Genomic DNA, 16,496 nt, shown 5'->3' with positions numbered 1-16,496 from the left:
ATCCCTTCTACAGGTCCTAATTTCCGGTTACAACCAGATGCTCATCGCATTGAAGCGAATTAAACATGTTCTCAGCCTTAGGATGGCTGACACATGTAACTGCAGTGTGAAAGACAGATGAGCAGCATGTTTGGACACATGAACGTCCATAAACAAGTAAAACAATAAGCCAAGTGCAATATGCTTCAATGCAAGATTTAAGAAAGAGGGCCAACTCAGACAGAGAATAATCTATGCATAAACAGGGTATCTTACATTAAAAGAGGAACATAAATTAAGAGTATTTTAAAAAGACATCCTTAGGAAAATATTTGCTCCTAAAAGGGATGAGGAGACAGAGGGCTGCATAATATGTATTCATGTCCAGATATTATTAGAATTAAAGCAAGACGACTCAGGTGAGCAGGTCACGCGGCAGGAATGGCAGAGGAAAGAAGAGTTTTCAGGATTCTTGTTGTGAAACCTGATGGTAAGAAATCAGTAGGAAGGACAAAACGAAGATGTACGGATAACGTTTAGATTTACATAAAATAAATCGGCAAGGATTGATGTTGTCCATGATAGGGGTAGATGGGAAGGCTTGTGTTACTGCAGCCATATACCTTCAGGTTTTAAAATTTAAAATGTTAGAGAGTTATTTAGGATATGCAGAATAATTATTTGTGTCAAAAAATTGGTGGAAGTTACATTGACCTTCTTGATTAGTAAATTTTGTATTACACTTGATCTCATTTCTTTCGTGTGTGCTGAGTTGCAGATAATTCCGTGAAAGAAAACTAATTTTACAAATTCATTATCTGCACTTTTAATGGTTTGTTAAATACAATATAAATATGATAGAATTCAATGAATATTTCTTTTTTTGATCAAGTGCTGCTTGGAGCTTTGTATTCTGATAGAAGATAAAATTGGGTGACACTGACTGCTTAACACATGATTGCAGACTCGGCGCATAGCCAGGTGGAAAATATTTTATCAACTAGCTAACTGAAGTTCTGAAGGTCAGTTGGTTGTTTTGATTGACTTATTTGGTGTTTTAAGTCCACCTTGTCCACAGAAGGCTAATCGGAAATGGGCCTACAGTTAAAAGTGGGATCCAAACCACTATGTGCCTCCAGCGGGTATCGAACGTCAGTAATTTGTGTTGGTAACTTTATGCTTTAGTAAAAAGGACAACATAAATTGTTTTTTCTCACCCACAAACTCAGTGTGCCAGGAAAGATGGAAACTTGGGCCAGTGTCCGAACGAATAGTCGATTTGTAGGACTTTATGTAGTTACCGACTCTTTTGTTTTATATTGAAACAATTTCAAGTCAAGATGATCGTTACAACCCAGTAGTAAGTATTCTTATTATGTTTTACTTGAAAAATACACTTTTCTCTTCACCTTTCATGACACATGCAACCAGTAGCGACTTCTGTCTATTCGCACATTTACACGTGCACACCCAAATAATTCTGCAATGCAATTAATTTTTATTGTACTTATTCACTGGATACTATCGTCCTCAAGACATGAAAAGTTCCGAAGCTGAAAACTACACATTTCTATCAACATAAAACTAGATTCCAATATTAATATTTCTTGTATTCTTAACTTAGACATGGTACATAACTCTTACAAACTGTTTACTATATTCCATAGTCATTTTTTCATTTTGAACACGTACGTTCATAAATTCACATTACAAACTCATCATAACTCAACATAACACAACATATATATAGGTAAACTCGCAAGAGGAGCTCAGGGAGAGGATCTCAACAGCTGGTCAGCACATCAAGGACACCATCACATCACTCGTTAAGAGACCAAATTTCCGTAAAAACCTGCGTGCCTGCATTCGTAACGTAGGTGACCACTTTGAGCAAGACGTGTAATGTTCTTTAATTGTATTGTTCATTGATTCCATTCACATGAAGATGAATGAAGTATTATTTCTTGTACACAAATGTGAATGTTAGCAACATTTGTACCTTGTTGGATATGAGATGACACAAGGAAGTAATTAAAGTAATTTGTACGCTTCGTGTCATACCATTTTTGTTATTAATACGTTGCCAAGTAAACTAAGAGTGCATTTTTTTAACATCACTTGTAAGTTTAGACCCACCCGTTACTTACATGTGATTGTTATTTAGGAAAAACTTTTTTTTTTCAACGAACCACTTATTTGTTAGCTATCAGAAAACGCTGAAATAAGTTCCATACAATTAGCAGTTTTTTCTCAATTCATGTTTTTATGTGGAAAATTGTCATTTTTTTAAAAAAACAAAAGAAATTCGATTATCTCGAAAACTATTAATTTTCGGACAGGGTATCATATGGTCAAATTTATTGCAAATTGTCTCTACTTTAACCCCGTTCAGGGAATACATGTAATTACCAGTCACCCTGTATATATATATATATATATATATATATATATATATATATTTTATGTATATACACTTTATCACACAATTTAAATACGAACTTACGTGTTTAAACGTAGGCCATTGTGTTAATAGTGGCTTTACTGAAGTCCCTTAGGTTCATAGAAAGATGTCAATGGTGTTATTCTTGATTTGCAAGTTATTGTAACTGGTGCACATTCTCCACAATGGAGATTTCTTTTTAATTTCGGATCTAGCCTTCTTTATAAAAAAAAACTTCATTCTTTAGTCTAGTTTTCGACGACGGGATTCGAAAATTAATCTGGCAGAGTAGATGTTCAGCATCTATTTCGTGATTTAACAATTCCCACAAGAATACTATTTCATGTAACCTCCTTCTGTGAAACAGCTTTGTAAACCGACATTCATATATTAGGTTGTCGTAGTGTTCAAATGTGGGGTAAACTTTCTGAAATTTGTATTTTAAAAATCTAAGAAATCTCGATTGTACTCTTTCAATTGCTACACTGTACTTTGCTGTGTCTGTATTCCATATAACAGATGCATATTCGAGTTTGGGTCTTACATATGAATAATACAAAACTTTTAGTGTCTCTATACTCTTGAAATCCCTCCCCATTCTAAGAATAAACCCAAGGTTCTTGAACGCTTCACTAATTATTTGTTCTACGTGTTTATTAAAAGTAAGATTTGAATCAAAAATAAATTCTAAATCCTTGACTGTAAAATTTCTTGCTAGAGTATTGTTATATATTTGATACTGAAATTCAACTGGGTTTTTCTTTCGAGTATATATTACATAATGGCATTTACTGATATTTAGTGTTAAATCATTGATTTATGTCCACGTTTCTAACTTTGTAACATCATTTTGAAGTTGCACAGTGTCATCTTGTTTGCTTATTTTCCTGTAAAATTTCAGGTCATCTGCAAACAGCAATTTGTGTGAGTTTTCAAATGAATCCGGCAAATCTTTAATAAGTAATGTGAAAAGAAGTGGCCCAAGGTTAGACCCCTGAGGTACTCCTGAGGTGACTCTTATCTCGTCGGATGTGTGGCCTTTATACGTTACGTACTGCTTACGGTTCTGCAAATAGGAAGCGAACAGTTGACGCAGCGGTTCAGAAATATTGAAGCATGCTAATTTACTTAATAGAATATCGTGGTTAACCAAGTCGAACGCATTGCAAAAGTCGGTATATATTACGTCAACCTGACCTCCTTCGTCCAATGTTGAACTAATAAAATTGGTAATATCGGAGAGATTGGTCAATACCGATCTACGTGGTACAAAGCCATGCTGAAACAAATTTCTTATTTCTCTTAACATGGTTTCTAGTTAAACCTGTTATTCGAGTAGTTTGTGCAGTTTGAGAATTTACATCGACTTGAGTGGCTTCAGACACGTCAGATATTTTATCAACGGTTGGTGCTTTATCATTCTCAGGAGCTAACACTTTTGTTCTACTAATGTGCACTATTCTAGTTTTAATATCACCAATCTCATCTTCTAAGCGAGAAATAGATACTTGTTGTTCATTTAGTGTAATTTTAACAGCACTTATATTGCAGACTTGTTCTTCCGCTTGTGACGTTAGTTAGACAAGATGTTCCTGATGAGAAGAAGTCTTTGCAATAAGTGATTCTATGTTAGACTGCACACCACTTAATTCCTCTTTAGCATCATTTTTAAGGGCGTTAGTATTTGTTTTGCAAGCAACAGCCACCTGTTTTATTTCTTCTCGGAGTTCAGCGCGAAAAGTAACAAGAGATTGATTGAAACTTTCTGAAAGAGTCGCTGTTATTAACTCCTGACTTTCAGAAAACTTTTTCATTTGATCAGTGAGTTGCTGTTTCATCTGCTCTTGGTTTTCTGTGAACTGCTGTTTCATCTGAGCTTGACTTTCTGTAAACTGTTGTTTCATCTGATCTTGGCTGTCTGTAAGCTGCTGTTTCATCTGCGTTTGGCTGTCTGTAAGCTGTTTTATTTGCGCTTGACTGTCTGTTAGCTGCTTTTTCATCTGCACTTGGCTGTCTATAAGCTGCTGTCTCATCTGCGCTTGGCTATCTGTAAGCTGCTGTTTCATATGCGCTTGGCTGTCTGTAAGCTGTTTCATCTGCGCTTAGCTGTCTGTAAGCTGTTTCATCTGCGCTTGGCTGTGTGTAAGCTACTGTTTCATCTGCTCTTAAACTGCCACCGAACGTCATCCATTTTATGAATTATTGTCTCCAATAATTTTTAAAATTAGTATCTTTATTGTGTTCAGTCCCATTCTGGCCAAACATCGGATCCCATACTTTGCACAAGTACTGTCCAAATGTACCAGAAGTACTGGAATGTAACGCTGCTAACTGTAGGCATTTATAGAGATATAACTTTCCACATTTGCGACAAGTTATACACTTAGCATTATTATCTGGATCCTTACAACAACCTATATTTTCAAGATTGATTTCCACATTGTCAGAAATCAAGCTTTCATCAATCGTGTGTCTTTTTCGTGTTGATCTTTTCCCATTATCTGTCATTATTTAACTATATTATTAAGAAAAACGTATAGCTAAACACTTACTAATTCGAATCCTGAAAACTGCGTATCCAAATTATTGAAACCTACACATTTTTATCAACACAAAAGTAGATTCCAATATTAATATTTCTTGTATTCTTAACTTAGACATGGTACATAACTTTTTACAAACTGTTTACTATATTTGATAGTCATTTTTTTCATTTTGAACACGTACGTTCATAAATTCACATTAAAAACTCATCATAACTCAACATAACACAACACGTACGTTCATAAATTCACATTAGAAACTCATCGTAACTCAACATAACACAACATTGTAACTATTGAGCTCGTCACAAAGCCCAATCCCTTCATCGGCTTTGTATTACCAGTGCCTGCCGCTGAGATACGTTCGCTCGGAACACAAGTCGCACCTGTGCTCGTTTGCCGCTGTTTCCAGCACGCAAGAAAAGAGAAGGGATTCGCTTTTCTAGAAGGCGGTATTATGGGCTTCAGATCCTGTAGCGGATTAGAGACGTTCCACACATCGTCGTACAAATCGAGGATTTTTTTTATATATATATATTTTTTTTTTTTTTTTTGGAATAGAGAATTTCTATGGTATCTTCGCGCGCACACTGTTCCGAGCATGAGAGGGGCAATAAAGGAGAGAGGACGGAAGTTGGGGGAGGGGCAACTGAAAGCGAAACGCGTACTTTAATCAATGTCTTGTATTGTCTTTGCTTAGTGTATCTTGGACAAAATAAACTAACCTTGTGGCGCTGTAGTCGAATTATCAACCCGCGCAGGTGAACCGTGGATCAGGTAGCTGTGCATGCTCATACGTTGCAAAAACGTTGCACTGTCAAAAGCTCGTTCCCGTTTCAGTGGAAAGTGTTTGCTTTCAAAATGAAGGGAAAAACTGTACATAGCGAAAGTACAGACGTAATATTTAACGTTGTTGAATTTTTGGAGGGAAGTTAGCTACAAAGCGTGCAGCGACTGCAGTAATAATACGGATACGGCGGAAGGGAAATAAAAGTTTGAAGTACGAAGAGAGCAGTGTGAGGTAGACTGAGTGAGTACAGTTATTTTCTTTAATATTTATAATTCTCTTGATTTCGCTTGTTTCTGTCGGTCATTAGATGTAACTGCTAGATAGATTACAACAGATGTTCTGCAGTTCTGCATGTGGTCCTTGGATATGCTTCCTTGTTTGCAGGAGTGGCTCGAGAAAAAAAATTCACCAGTGCGAGGTGGAACTTTGGCGTTCCTTACTTTCCACCTTCCTCCAATATGAATCATAACCATGTTATATATTTACGGTTTTAATGACGAAAAGTAATAGCCATATTTTAAAAATACTTTAATACTGTTCAAGAACATGTTTATTGTAGGCATATGTTTAATTAATACCTACATAATGACATCAAAACAACAATAATCTCAGCTTAAATTGCTACATGATCTTGCAATATACTTATTAAGTTATTCAGCAGTAACTTCAATTAATTCATGTCAAAAATAAATCCAACTATTTTTAAAACAAGTTTCCACGGACGATGGAGGCGCATAGTGGTTGGTATCCCACTTTAAGCTGTAGGTCGTCTCTATTTGCTATTCTGTGCATAAAGAGGACCTAAAACATAAACTCAAACAAAGAAACAAATAGCCACGGTTAGGTTTTGCCTCTAATCAAGGAGGATCCTCGTTTTGGCGCCCAGGATAGTCGCCTGGCCCTGCTGTTTGATGTATGCAAATGTTATTATTCTTGTTCACTATTATCAGTGGAGCGAAGGAGAAAATTTTTAATAAATATCTTGCATATTGACAATAATATTGAATATTACAGATCGATATTTCTGCGTTTATAGTAATTTTGTCAGGTTATCGAATGTTTAATTACCCAATAACATGGCTCCTCTCGTGATCGACGGAACGTTCACCGAAGTATTTCCAATTTATATAAATACTTATATTAATATTTTGGATATTTTACATGAAATAAAACTCTCACATAGCTTCATTTTCAGTAAAAGGTGCTCCTCATAACTTTGGTTGCCAATACATTTAGCATCATTATGTACACATAATCGGGTGCGAGTATTTGAGAGAGTTGATAACACTTCTTCTGGACACGAGTCTGAAGTGCACACCCATAAAGTCAGACCACGATCCGCCACTGCGAAGCAACATTTTTTTTGTAGCATTATGTGTATTACCGCGGTAGCTCTGTTGTTGTCGACCTCCGTGGCAGAGTGGTTAGAGAAATGCGCTACAGTAGTGTGTTTGGCTATAGGATGAGGACAAAAATTGTACAAATGAAGAGCTCATGTGATTAAAGAGATTGATTCGGCTATACTTAAAACAATGTCAAGATGTCTATATGAATCAATCGGCCAAGTGTGCACACAGTTAAATCTAAAGAATCCTGAATCCTAGTGTACAAATGAAGAATCATACAGTGTACAAATAAAGAGCTCATATGATTAAACAGCCCGATTTGGCTATACTTAAAACAATGTCAAGATGTCTATATGAATCAATCGGCCAAGTGTGGACACAGTTGAATCTAAAGGATCTTGAGCCCTAGTGTACAAATGAAGAAGCCTCAACAGACAGATTTGGCCATGTTTGCAAAGGCTGAATCTGCCAGATTGTTGTCCCATAACCTTGTCAAAAATATGCCCCTCTTGATATTGTTTTGGCTACATTTAAAACTAAGCCAAAAATGCTCATAAAAGCCACCCTCACCCACCCACACCCACTTATATTTGCTTCCGGTCCGGTAATATGCAGAGGCCTTCTAGAATTGCTCTGTGACTCTCTCATTTTTTACATCATAAACATATGATTTTTCACCTATAAGAATAACACTACATATAGTGTCATCAGGGAGTGTATCATGGAATTCACAGATAATTTTAATGTTTGTCCTGTCATTAACCACAACTTCTTTCCTTTTTGAGGTGTTGATGACAAACATGGGTCTCTGTGCTTTGATTTCATCTGGTGTGTAATACATGTCAGTATTGCCAGTAGTGACCCTTTCGTATGCTGTAAATCCTTCATATAATTTAAGGAAATCATCCTTGGACATGTCTAAATTATAATTTTCTCTAGGAAACACCTCATTTCTGCCATTTTTAAGATATATGTTGTTGATGTTGCAGTTATCAAATTTACTTGAATTTTTTTCCTGATTATTGTTTCTTCCAGTCTGAAACAGTACCACCACAAAATCTGGCATGTCATATTGTATACTGGAGAATGAGTTTGTAGCATCAAATTCATAATAGGTACCAGTGGCAGGCTTCTGCACACATTGATATGTATAAAATTGTAAAGGCACCTGTGGATTTTTTAGGATATCTGCTTTGTATTTAAGAGCATAGCTGGCCTCATATTCAACAACCGGGATTCTTAGCTCCATAGTCTGAATAAGGCACTTGCCCTCATCATGTAGGGTATTAGGCAGAGCTTCCCCTGTAGAGTTTAATGTACTGTACCTCTTCAAAGCATTATTATCATTGGCAGCTCTTCTAAATGAAATTCTTAAACCACCCTTCCACATAATATATTTGTAATCTGAGAAGAATCCTGGCAACAGGCGCATAGGAAACAATACTGTGTGGCTTTTAGATATTATCTTATCACCAGCCTCAAATCCACCTATTTTGTAGTATGATGCCTCGGTCTTGGATAATTTTATTGTGGCCAAAGCTGTGGAGGTAATGCCAGGGTAATCTACTCTGTTTATAACAATACCATGTTTTCTGATCTCAATTTCAGAGAACAGATGTGGCACAAAATTGTCTACCAATCTTATATTTGAATTTGCCGGATAATCTGTACCATCGAGCTTTACAACATCAAACTTGATGTATAGATCTGCTCTGTGGGGGTGTATAAAGCCATCCCCTACATCAAGATCAACCTCAATCTCTGTGTTGGGTTGATTTAAATTTGCAAAGGTCCTCCTGTTTGGGGGGAATGATTGTAGCTCATAACTCTCAATATTTTCCATTTTTTTGTATGTATTTTTATTTAAATATTAATCTCTATGATTGCAGTTGTTGTGGCTCCAGCAAAATCAACTAATTATTCTTTTTCATTAGTGACCATCAACTCAATGTAATCTATTCTATTATGGCACACAGGAAAATATAATGTTGGTGATGGAGTGTAGATGATGGGCTCCATTAATTCAGTGTTAGGTTTGAATGTTTCAATGATGCCAGTTTGTTTGTGAGTGCCTATGCCATTTGATTTGGTGATCATACCCTCGGCCACATTACAGTGAATATTCAGAGTTTCTATGGCTAAGAATTTAGGTATATTAATAGCAGTGTGTTTGATGGCTGGTTCAAGTTTTGTGTTGTTCTCAAAGCCCAACAGTTCTCCTATAGTACCCAGCTCCACTGTTTCTGTAGCAGACACAATCTCTACTCTGTGAGTGACAGAATTTTGAGTTAACACTATACCTCTGGCTAATTGAGCATTTAGAGTGGACAGATTATACTGCCCTGAAGTGATGACAATTTTTTGATCACCAACTGCAATTGTGTTGTTGTGGTGTGTAATATTAGGGATCAAGTACATGCCATAAAATGCTCTGAGAGCTATTGTTTTGGGATACACTATATCATCATGTAATCTAAGTTTCAATATTGAATTTTGGCTGGTGAGATGGAATACCCCCATGATGTTTCAGATACCACAGGGCCTTTTGAAAATCTTCAATTGATGGTTTATTTATTTGAGACAGATATCTAAGAACAGATAAACACAGATGTCCACAATTAACATCTTTGAAATTTTGAACACGGGCATTATTGTAATAAAGATTAGTTGATTTTAGATATTTTACTAAATTTTCAGGTGGAACACCTCCAAATGAATCAAACACAAATGCCTCATTTTTTAAATATTTAAGATAACAGATCCACTGAGTGCCCTGATTTTTGTACTTATCCAAATTAACTATGCCACACTCTTTGTTGAGTGGTTGTTCTGGCAAAGAATCAGACATGTACACACCTCTAAAATTTTTGATGCCCAGTGGCTTGATTAAAGCTTCAATATCTTGGTTTGTAAGCGGCTCTTGTTTTTTTTAAACTTATTCATGGCTCTTTTAACACCTTTGCCTTGTTTCTCCATGGCCAGATTATGGCGCTTTATTTCATCTAATTCTGCCTTATTCTTCTTGGCATCTATTACTGTTATTGCTATAGCAGCTGATCCCCCAGCCAAGCTCCCAACAGCCCCCAAAGCTGCTAAGATGGCCGGGATAGTAAATATGAAGCCACCCACATGTGATTTTTTTCTAGATTTGCTGTATTTTTTTTAATTGGGGGGTACTAAGTAACAATTTCATACCATGGCCCTTGGCAATACAAGAATTTTTTTTCTTGCGCTGCTTTTTGGTTAAAAGACTATCAATAGTTTTAAGAGATTTAAGACCTGCATAAGGTATCTGATACATAACACCCTTGGCCTTCATCCTAGGTTTATTATATATATATTCACAACCCCCACCCCAGTTTTTGTTTGGTGTTCATAGCTATGGTGCTCCTCAATGCTGCTATTCTTTCACTTAAAGAAGCATCTTTGCTTACAAATCTACCAAATGCAGCCTCTTCTAATTTTTTGTCTGCAACATGTCGCCTATCAAGATCAGAATGTGTGTTGTATGCTATGTCATGGTCTCTGCAAGCAGCATCTAGGGGATTAACACCAGGATCACCTCTGTTTAATCTATGATCTAGTTTTGTGCCTGGACCACAATATTGATTGCCTGGAATGTGTAGTTCAAATGGCAGCTTGTTTATGATGTCATTAACCAGCCCCCGACCCTCAGAGATATTCCAAAATTTGGGGGTAGAGTATTAATAATTTTTATAAGATATCCAATCCCCTTAAGTCATTCACTATAAAATTAGACAATTTGGTGCTTATCATGTCCATAATTCCAACCTTTTCATTGTAAAAATTGTGGTTGCCAGCATTTTCCTCCCCAGCTATCACCAGCAACCTATCTACAAGTTTCCTGACATCATCAACCCACACAAATTCTTTAGGCAGGGTGTTGTATTGTTTGATCCCACTACCTGTCTTGATCTGTGACCATATGGGTTTGATTAAGTTGTTGTATTTTGATCCACTGCTAGACTTGACTCTTTTTTGTGTTGGATCATTGTTCTGGTACAGAGCATCTGATTTTATTAATATTTCTTTTTAATGATCATAATCTTGATCTGTATAGCTGCCAGGCCTTTTCCTAGTCATCAGTTCCCACAATCTAGGTGTGTCAGGGTACTTAACAAAACCACCTCTTTCTCCAAGATGAGATTCTGAATATACAATTAGATCATCTCCCATAAATGTTACCCTAAAATTGCCAATTCTATGTATGATGCTACCATCACGCTCTGTGTCAGCATATAGGCCAAATACCTCATCTTTGTTGTCTTTAGGTGTGCTTAAATATTTTTGAGCAAGAAGACCCAATTCAATAGGATGCTGAGTAGCTTCAATTCTTCGAGGAGCAACAGGACTAGGTATATGAATACTAGAAAGTGGGGTGATTGGATAATCTAATATGTTCCTAGCAGCTACAGGTACAAGCTCTGTGATCAAATTTTGATTTTGCTCTGTAACAGTTTTGATATTTTTACCTAATTCACTAATAGCATCAATAATAGGTTGTTCTGTTTGCTTGTGTTTTTCATAGATTCCTCGGTTCTCTGATTTCCATCCCTTAAATCTTGTTACAAGATAATCTCTTAATTTAAGATCATCAATGATTGACCTTTTCATGGTTATTTATATATGTTTCAATGTCTAGAAAATTGTTGATTTTATTTCTGTATTTGCCACTATTGGGTTTCCTTGTCATATCAATTGTGACAAACCCATAACTGTCCTGATTCCAGCACCTACTGCAAAATTTGGAAAAATCATTGTAGCTCAAGTCCCCACCTACATATTCATCATGTATGTGTTTGAGGTTGGTATGATCTTGATGAAACACACATATAAAATTGCTGTTGTCTCGGATCAGCTGCTTCGGTATTTTTGAAAAAAGTCTGTGCCAGGTAGAAGCAATCTATATTTTTGTGCCGGCCCTGTGTAAAAAAATTTCTAACCTTGTTTTGATTATCCAGTATAATGTCATCAAACACAACAACAGAGTTATCAAGACATTCATGGAGTGGCTTAACATCTGCTTCAAAAGTGGCAATATCCAGTCCATCATATAGCTTCATCAGCTGCTGATATTTTAATTGTTCCAAGCTCTTAGAGAAGACATACAAATGCCTGTTTTTCCAGTCTAACCAGTTGGGTGCCAATAAAAAATTATCAATCATTAGTGTAGTTTTACCACAAGCCGATGGCCCAATAATAAGACATCTAATATTATCAGGCAGCAGCATTCCATTTCTCTTATTCTGCTGTTCAGGCTCTGGCAGCCTTTTTATAACATCCCAGGTGTTCATTGTCTGCCTCGATCCAGCTGTGTTCTGGGAGTCCTAGCCATTTGACAAGTATCTTGTTGCCTTTTCTGCGGATGATTTTTTCTATGAGATATGTGTCAGGCTCCTTAGTTTTGCTGAGTTCTTCTTCATAAAAATTGCCTTTGAGAATTTCTCCTCGGTGATCTTTTATTATATATGTGTATCGGGTCCCAGGTTTAACTTGAACCACTGTAAATAATTCAGTGCTCCAGTTTCTGGTAAAGCCTCGTTTGAATAAGTGCTTATATTTGCTGATTCTTACTTGATCACCCACCTTTGTTTTTGGCTTTTCTTGTTGTTGGCTAGTATCTAGGATAATAAACAGTGCTGATCAATTTTTGCTCATCAGATGAAGTTACCTCAGAGGGTTTCATGTTGATTGTGGAATGGACCGAGTTGTTATATTTATGTAGAAGTTCTGGAAGAATATTAAGCCATTTATAATTACCTTGAAGTGTAAATTGTTTATACATATGATTTTTTTGGGTTTTGTTGAATCTTTCTACAATTGAGGCCTTGAGATTACTGTAACTCGAGTAATGTTGTATTGACTGGCTTTTAATAAATTGTTGGAACACCGAATTATAGAATTCTTTGCCATTATCTGTTTGCAAATAGCGCGGTGATCTTCCACTCTGATTGATGATTGTCCTGAAGGCTTCTGTAACACATTTTCCAGTCTTGGATTTGAGTGGCACAGCCCAGGCAAATTTTGAAAATGTATCTATGACAGTGAGTAGATACTTGTAGCCCTTGTTGATCTTGTCTAAGTTTTTCAGCTGTCCACTTGCCATCTCAACCAAGTCACACTGCCATGAATCATCTATGCCTTTTGTAACCACTGGCAGTCTCTTATAATTATGTCTGGACATAGTATATAAACAAGAATATTGCAACTATATGATGTTCAGCAGCTGATACTACAGGATTTTCTAAATACAGTATGTCCCCTATTTGTATATTAAATTCCAGACAGCCATCATCTTCAGCATAAGATGTTTCTAATGTATTGGGGTCTGTAAAATCCTCTAACTCTACACTGGTGATTTTTGCTTTGTTGTCAGCATTAGTTATTGATAAGGTAGGGTAGTGGTGTGCCTGTGGTTGTAGCCAATATTTGATCTTGATTGGTCTAAGTGTGCCCCCAACAAAAAATTGGTAATAAAATTGTGCAGGGGACAGCATATATATTTTGCCACCTGGTGTAAATGGTGAATCATATTCTTTGTTGGGGATACTGTACAATTCAAGAATTACTGTATGTTTAGGATTCTCGATTATGCCAGTTATTTCTTTTTCTGCTGTAAGCAATCTACTTGTTACAGATTCAAGGTGCTCATTGATAGTCCTAACAACATCATCATGGCCTGGCTTGATCTTTATGTCCACAACAAGTTTCTTGTATTGTTGCACAATTTCTTGTAGCTGGGTGGCAAAAACAGACAGAGCATTTGCTTGATTGGATTCCATGGTCCCTAGCTGTTGCTTGATATTAGCTACAATTTGATGTAAATTTTCAACAACTGCCAATTTTGAATTTTGAGCAGTAAGATCATGGACTTGTCTTCTGATATCCTCAAACAGGGCATGCAGTTCATTAATATCTTCATTAGTTGGTAGAGTGGCCACAGTCTGAGTAAGTTGTTTAATCTCTGTCTGGATATTCTTGATATCTTCTGATTTCAATATGCGATTCACTGCTCTCTTAATATTTTTAAGTTCCTGTGATGTAGGCAGATTTGATACAGTATTCTGCAAAGATTCAAGTGCCAATTTCACATCATTTAATTCAGAAGCATCAAACACACCACGCATAGCATCTTGGAGCAGGGTTATGTCTGCCTGAGTGGGTGTTGATTGTTGTAAAATTTCAAGCTTTGTTTGGATATCATCGATCAAGTGATGAAAATGAGATAGCTCAGATTCAGTGTTGAGGTTTTCAAGTTTTGTGATCTGTTGCTGGACACTGGCAAGGGTATCTACAATACCAGGCAAGCGGGATTCTAGAGATTCTTGTACATTTGTCAAATCACTTTGCACTGCTGCTATTGTACCCTCAAGATGAGTTATGGTACTCTGAATTTTTCCAAAATCTTCATATGTTTCAAGTTGCAGCTTGATGTTGGCAACACTCCGAGTTATAGCACTCAAAGCATCAGAAGATGGCAAGTTGTTCACAAAATTTTCAAGTGTCTCAATTTTTTCTTTAACCTCGGCTATGGCATTGTTCAAGGGGCCCAGATTAGGAATCTGTAGTGATTGAATCTGTTCCTTTAGAGTGGAAATCACTAGATCAACATCTTCTTGTGATTTTATGCTTTTGACAATTGTTTGGAGCTGTGTCTGGACATTATTAATCTGTTCTTCTAATTGTTGTTTCAGTTGCTCAGAGTTGGTGGCCTGAGTCTTAAATTTGGCTTGAAGAGCTGCTACAGCCTCCTCTAAACTTTGAAAATTATCCAATGTGGCCAAGTCAGTATATTTTTGAAGCAGCAATTTGAGTTCTGAATCAATTTTAAGAAGAGGGTCCATGCATTGTGATTGTAAATTTGTAATTTCTAGTTGAAGACTGGCATTGAGTGTGGTTTGTAATGCTTGTAAATCACTTCTTAATTTTTTGACTCTGACATCAAGCATCAGAATCTCATCACTGTGATCTTCATGTCTTGTATGGCCAAATATATCATTAGGCATTTTTGTTTAGTGGTTATTTATTATTGAATATCTAATTCTTAATTCTATAAAAAAAGGTATAAGCTTGTCATAGGATCCCGGGACCTCAATATATAAGCAGTCACCAGCAGAAACAGTATATACAGTGCCAGAAATCATGTTTGAGTGCTTTATCCTGTAAATATTTTTGCCTATTGAAATCTTGACATTACCCTCGGGGGTTGTAATAAATTGTAATTGACCACCTACAGGTAATTGGTAATGATTTAAATTATTGTTAAATATGTACAATGTTTTATCTGTTTTATCATCAAAATCTGTAAGTATGCTGTTCAGATGAATAATTAACAAAGCACTTAGTTTGGATATTATATCAGAAGAGGGTGCTGGTGTTGGCAGGTCCATAATAGCCTGCTTTTTGAACCCAAATAAGTTCATAGGCATGTTTATTTATTTCAAATCATGCTCTGTAATTGGGCATTGATTACCATTTTTCAAATCACAATGACCCCATGGTAGAGTATGTATGCCACATGATTGTAGTCAACAAGTGATCCTCACTCTGAATTCTGCATTCTGATGTTCTGATTGAACTCTGTGATTTGAGACAATTTTTGTAATCTTTAAATTGGAGCTCTTTGTCCACAGTTACTCTGCCAATGCCCTTGGCCTATTTGGCAACAGCACCACTACATGTTTCAAAACTGTACATCTTGGCCCTTAACCCAGCAAATGCCACAATAACATCACCAAGTGTCTCATCTTTTAACTTGCCAGGCACCTTTTTGTTGTGGGGTTGAATCTTTGTATGTTCACTGGTATCAAAATATTCAAGCAATACAGGCTGTGACATATCTTGATAAACATCTTCTGTCTGAATATCAAGAATAAAGCTATCTGTGTCCATGTACATCAGTTTTACACAATCACCATAAATAGGCTTGAACACATTGTAATACAATTTTAACATGTGTAATTTCGCCAATTCTAATATCACAGCCCCTACATAAATAGGCTTATCAAACTTAATCTTTGTTTTTTTCATGTTGAAGAGTGCCATATTTTCATCATAAATTCTTCTATAATTGCATTAGGCTTTGCTATCAATTTTTTGCTCAGGCTGGGGTCAGTAATTAATTTAACATCAGTATGTTTTCTGACATTTTCTATGGTTTTGCCATACACTGAATTTACCATCAATTTAAACAAAGTTTTATCAAATTTGCTCACTGCAGATGTTCGAAGCTCTGTGTTTGTATCAATATATGGCTTCAACCATCTTGAGTACCTGAATCTCAAAACTTTGCCAACTTTGGTCACTTGAACACCATGATTCATCAGGAACTGGAGGTTTTTGTAATATATGACATAATCCTGTTTTGGCTCGAGAGT

At 36.3% G+C, this 16,496-nt stretch overlaps 1 protein-coding gene across 1 annotated transcript in view; it reads right to left on the bottom strand.

Annotated features, from left to right (window-relative positions):
* LOC145994111 (uncharacterized) overlaps positions 1–16,496 on the bottom strand; it is a 113,592-nt gene that overhangs the window by 25,604 nt on the left and 71,492 nt on the right. The window lies entirely within an intron of this gene.

Source organism: Lepisma saccharinum, chromosome 10 (assembly GCF_977018435.1).
Source record: "Lepisma saccharinum chromosome 10, izLepSacc3.1, whole genome shotgun sequence".
Lineage (NCBI taxonomy): Eukaryota > Metazoa > Arthropoda > Insecta > Zygentoma > Lepismatidae > Lepisma > Lepisma saccharinum.
The sequence above is the reverse complement of the archived record's forward strand: the minus strand, read 5'-3'. Positions and strand labels throughout refer to the sequence as shown.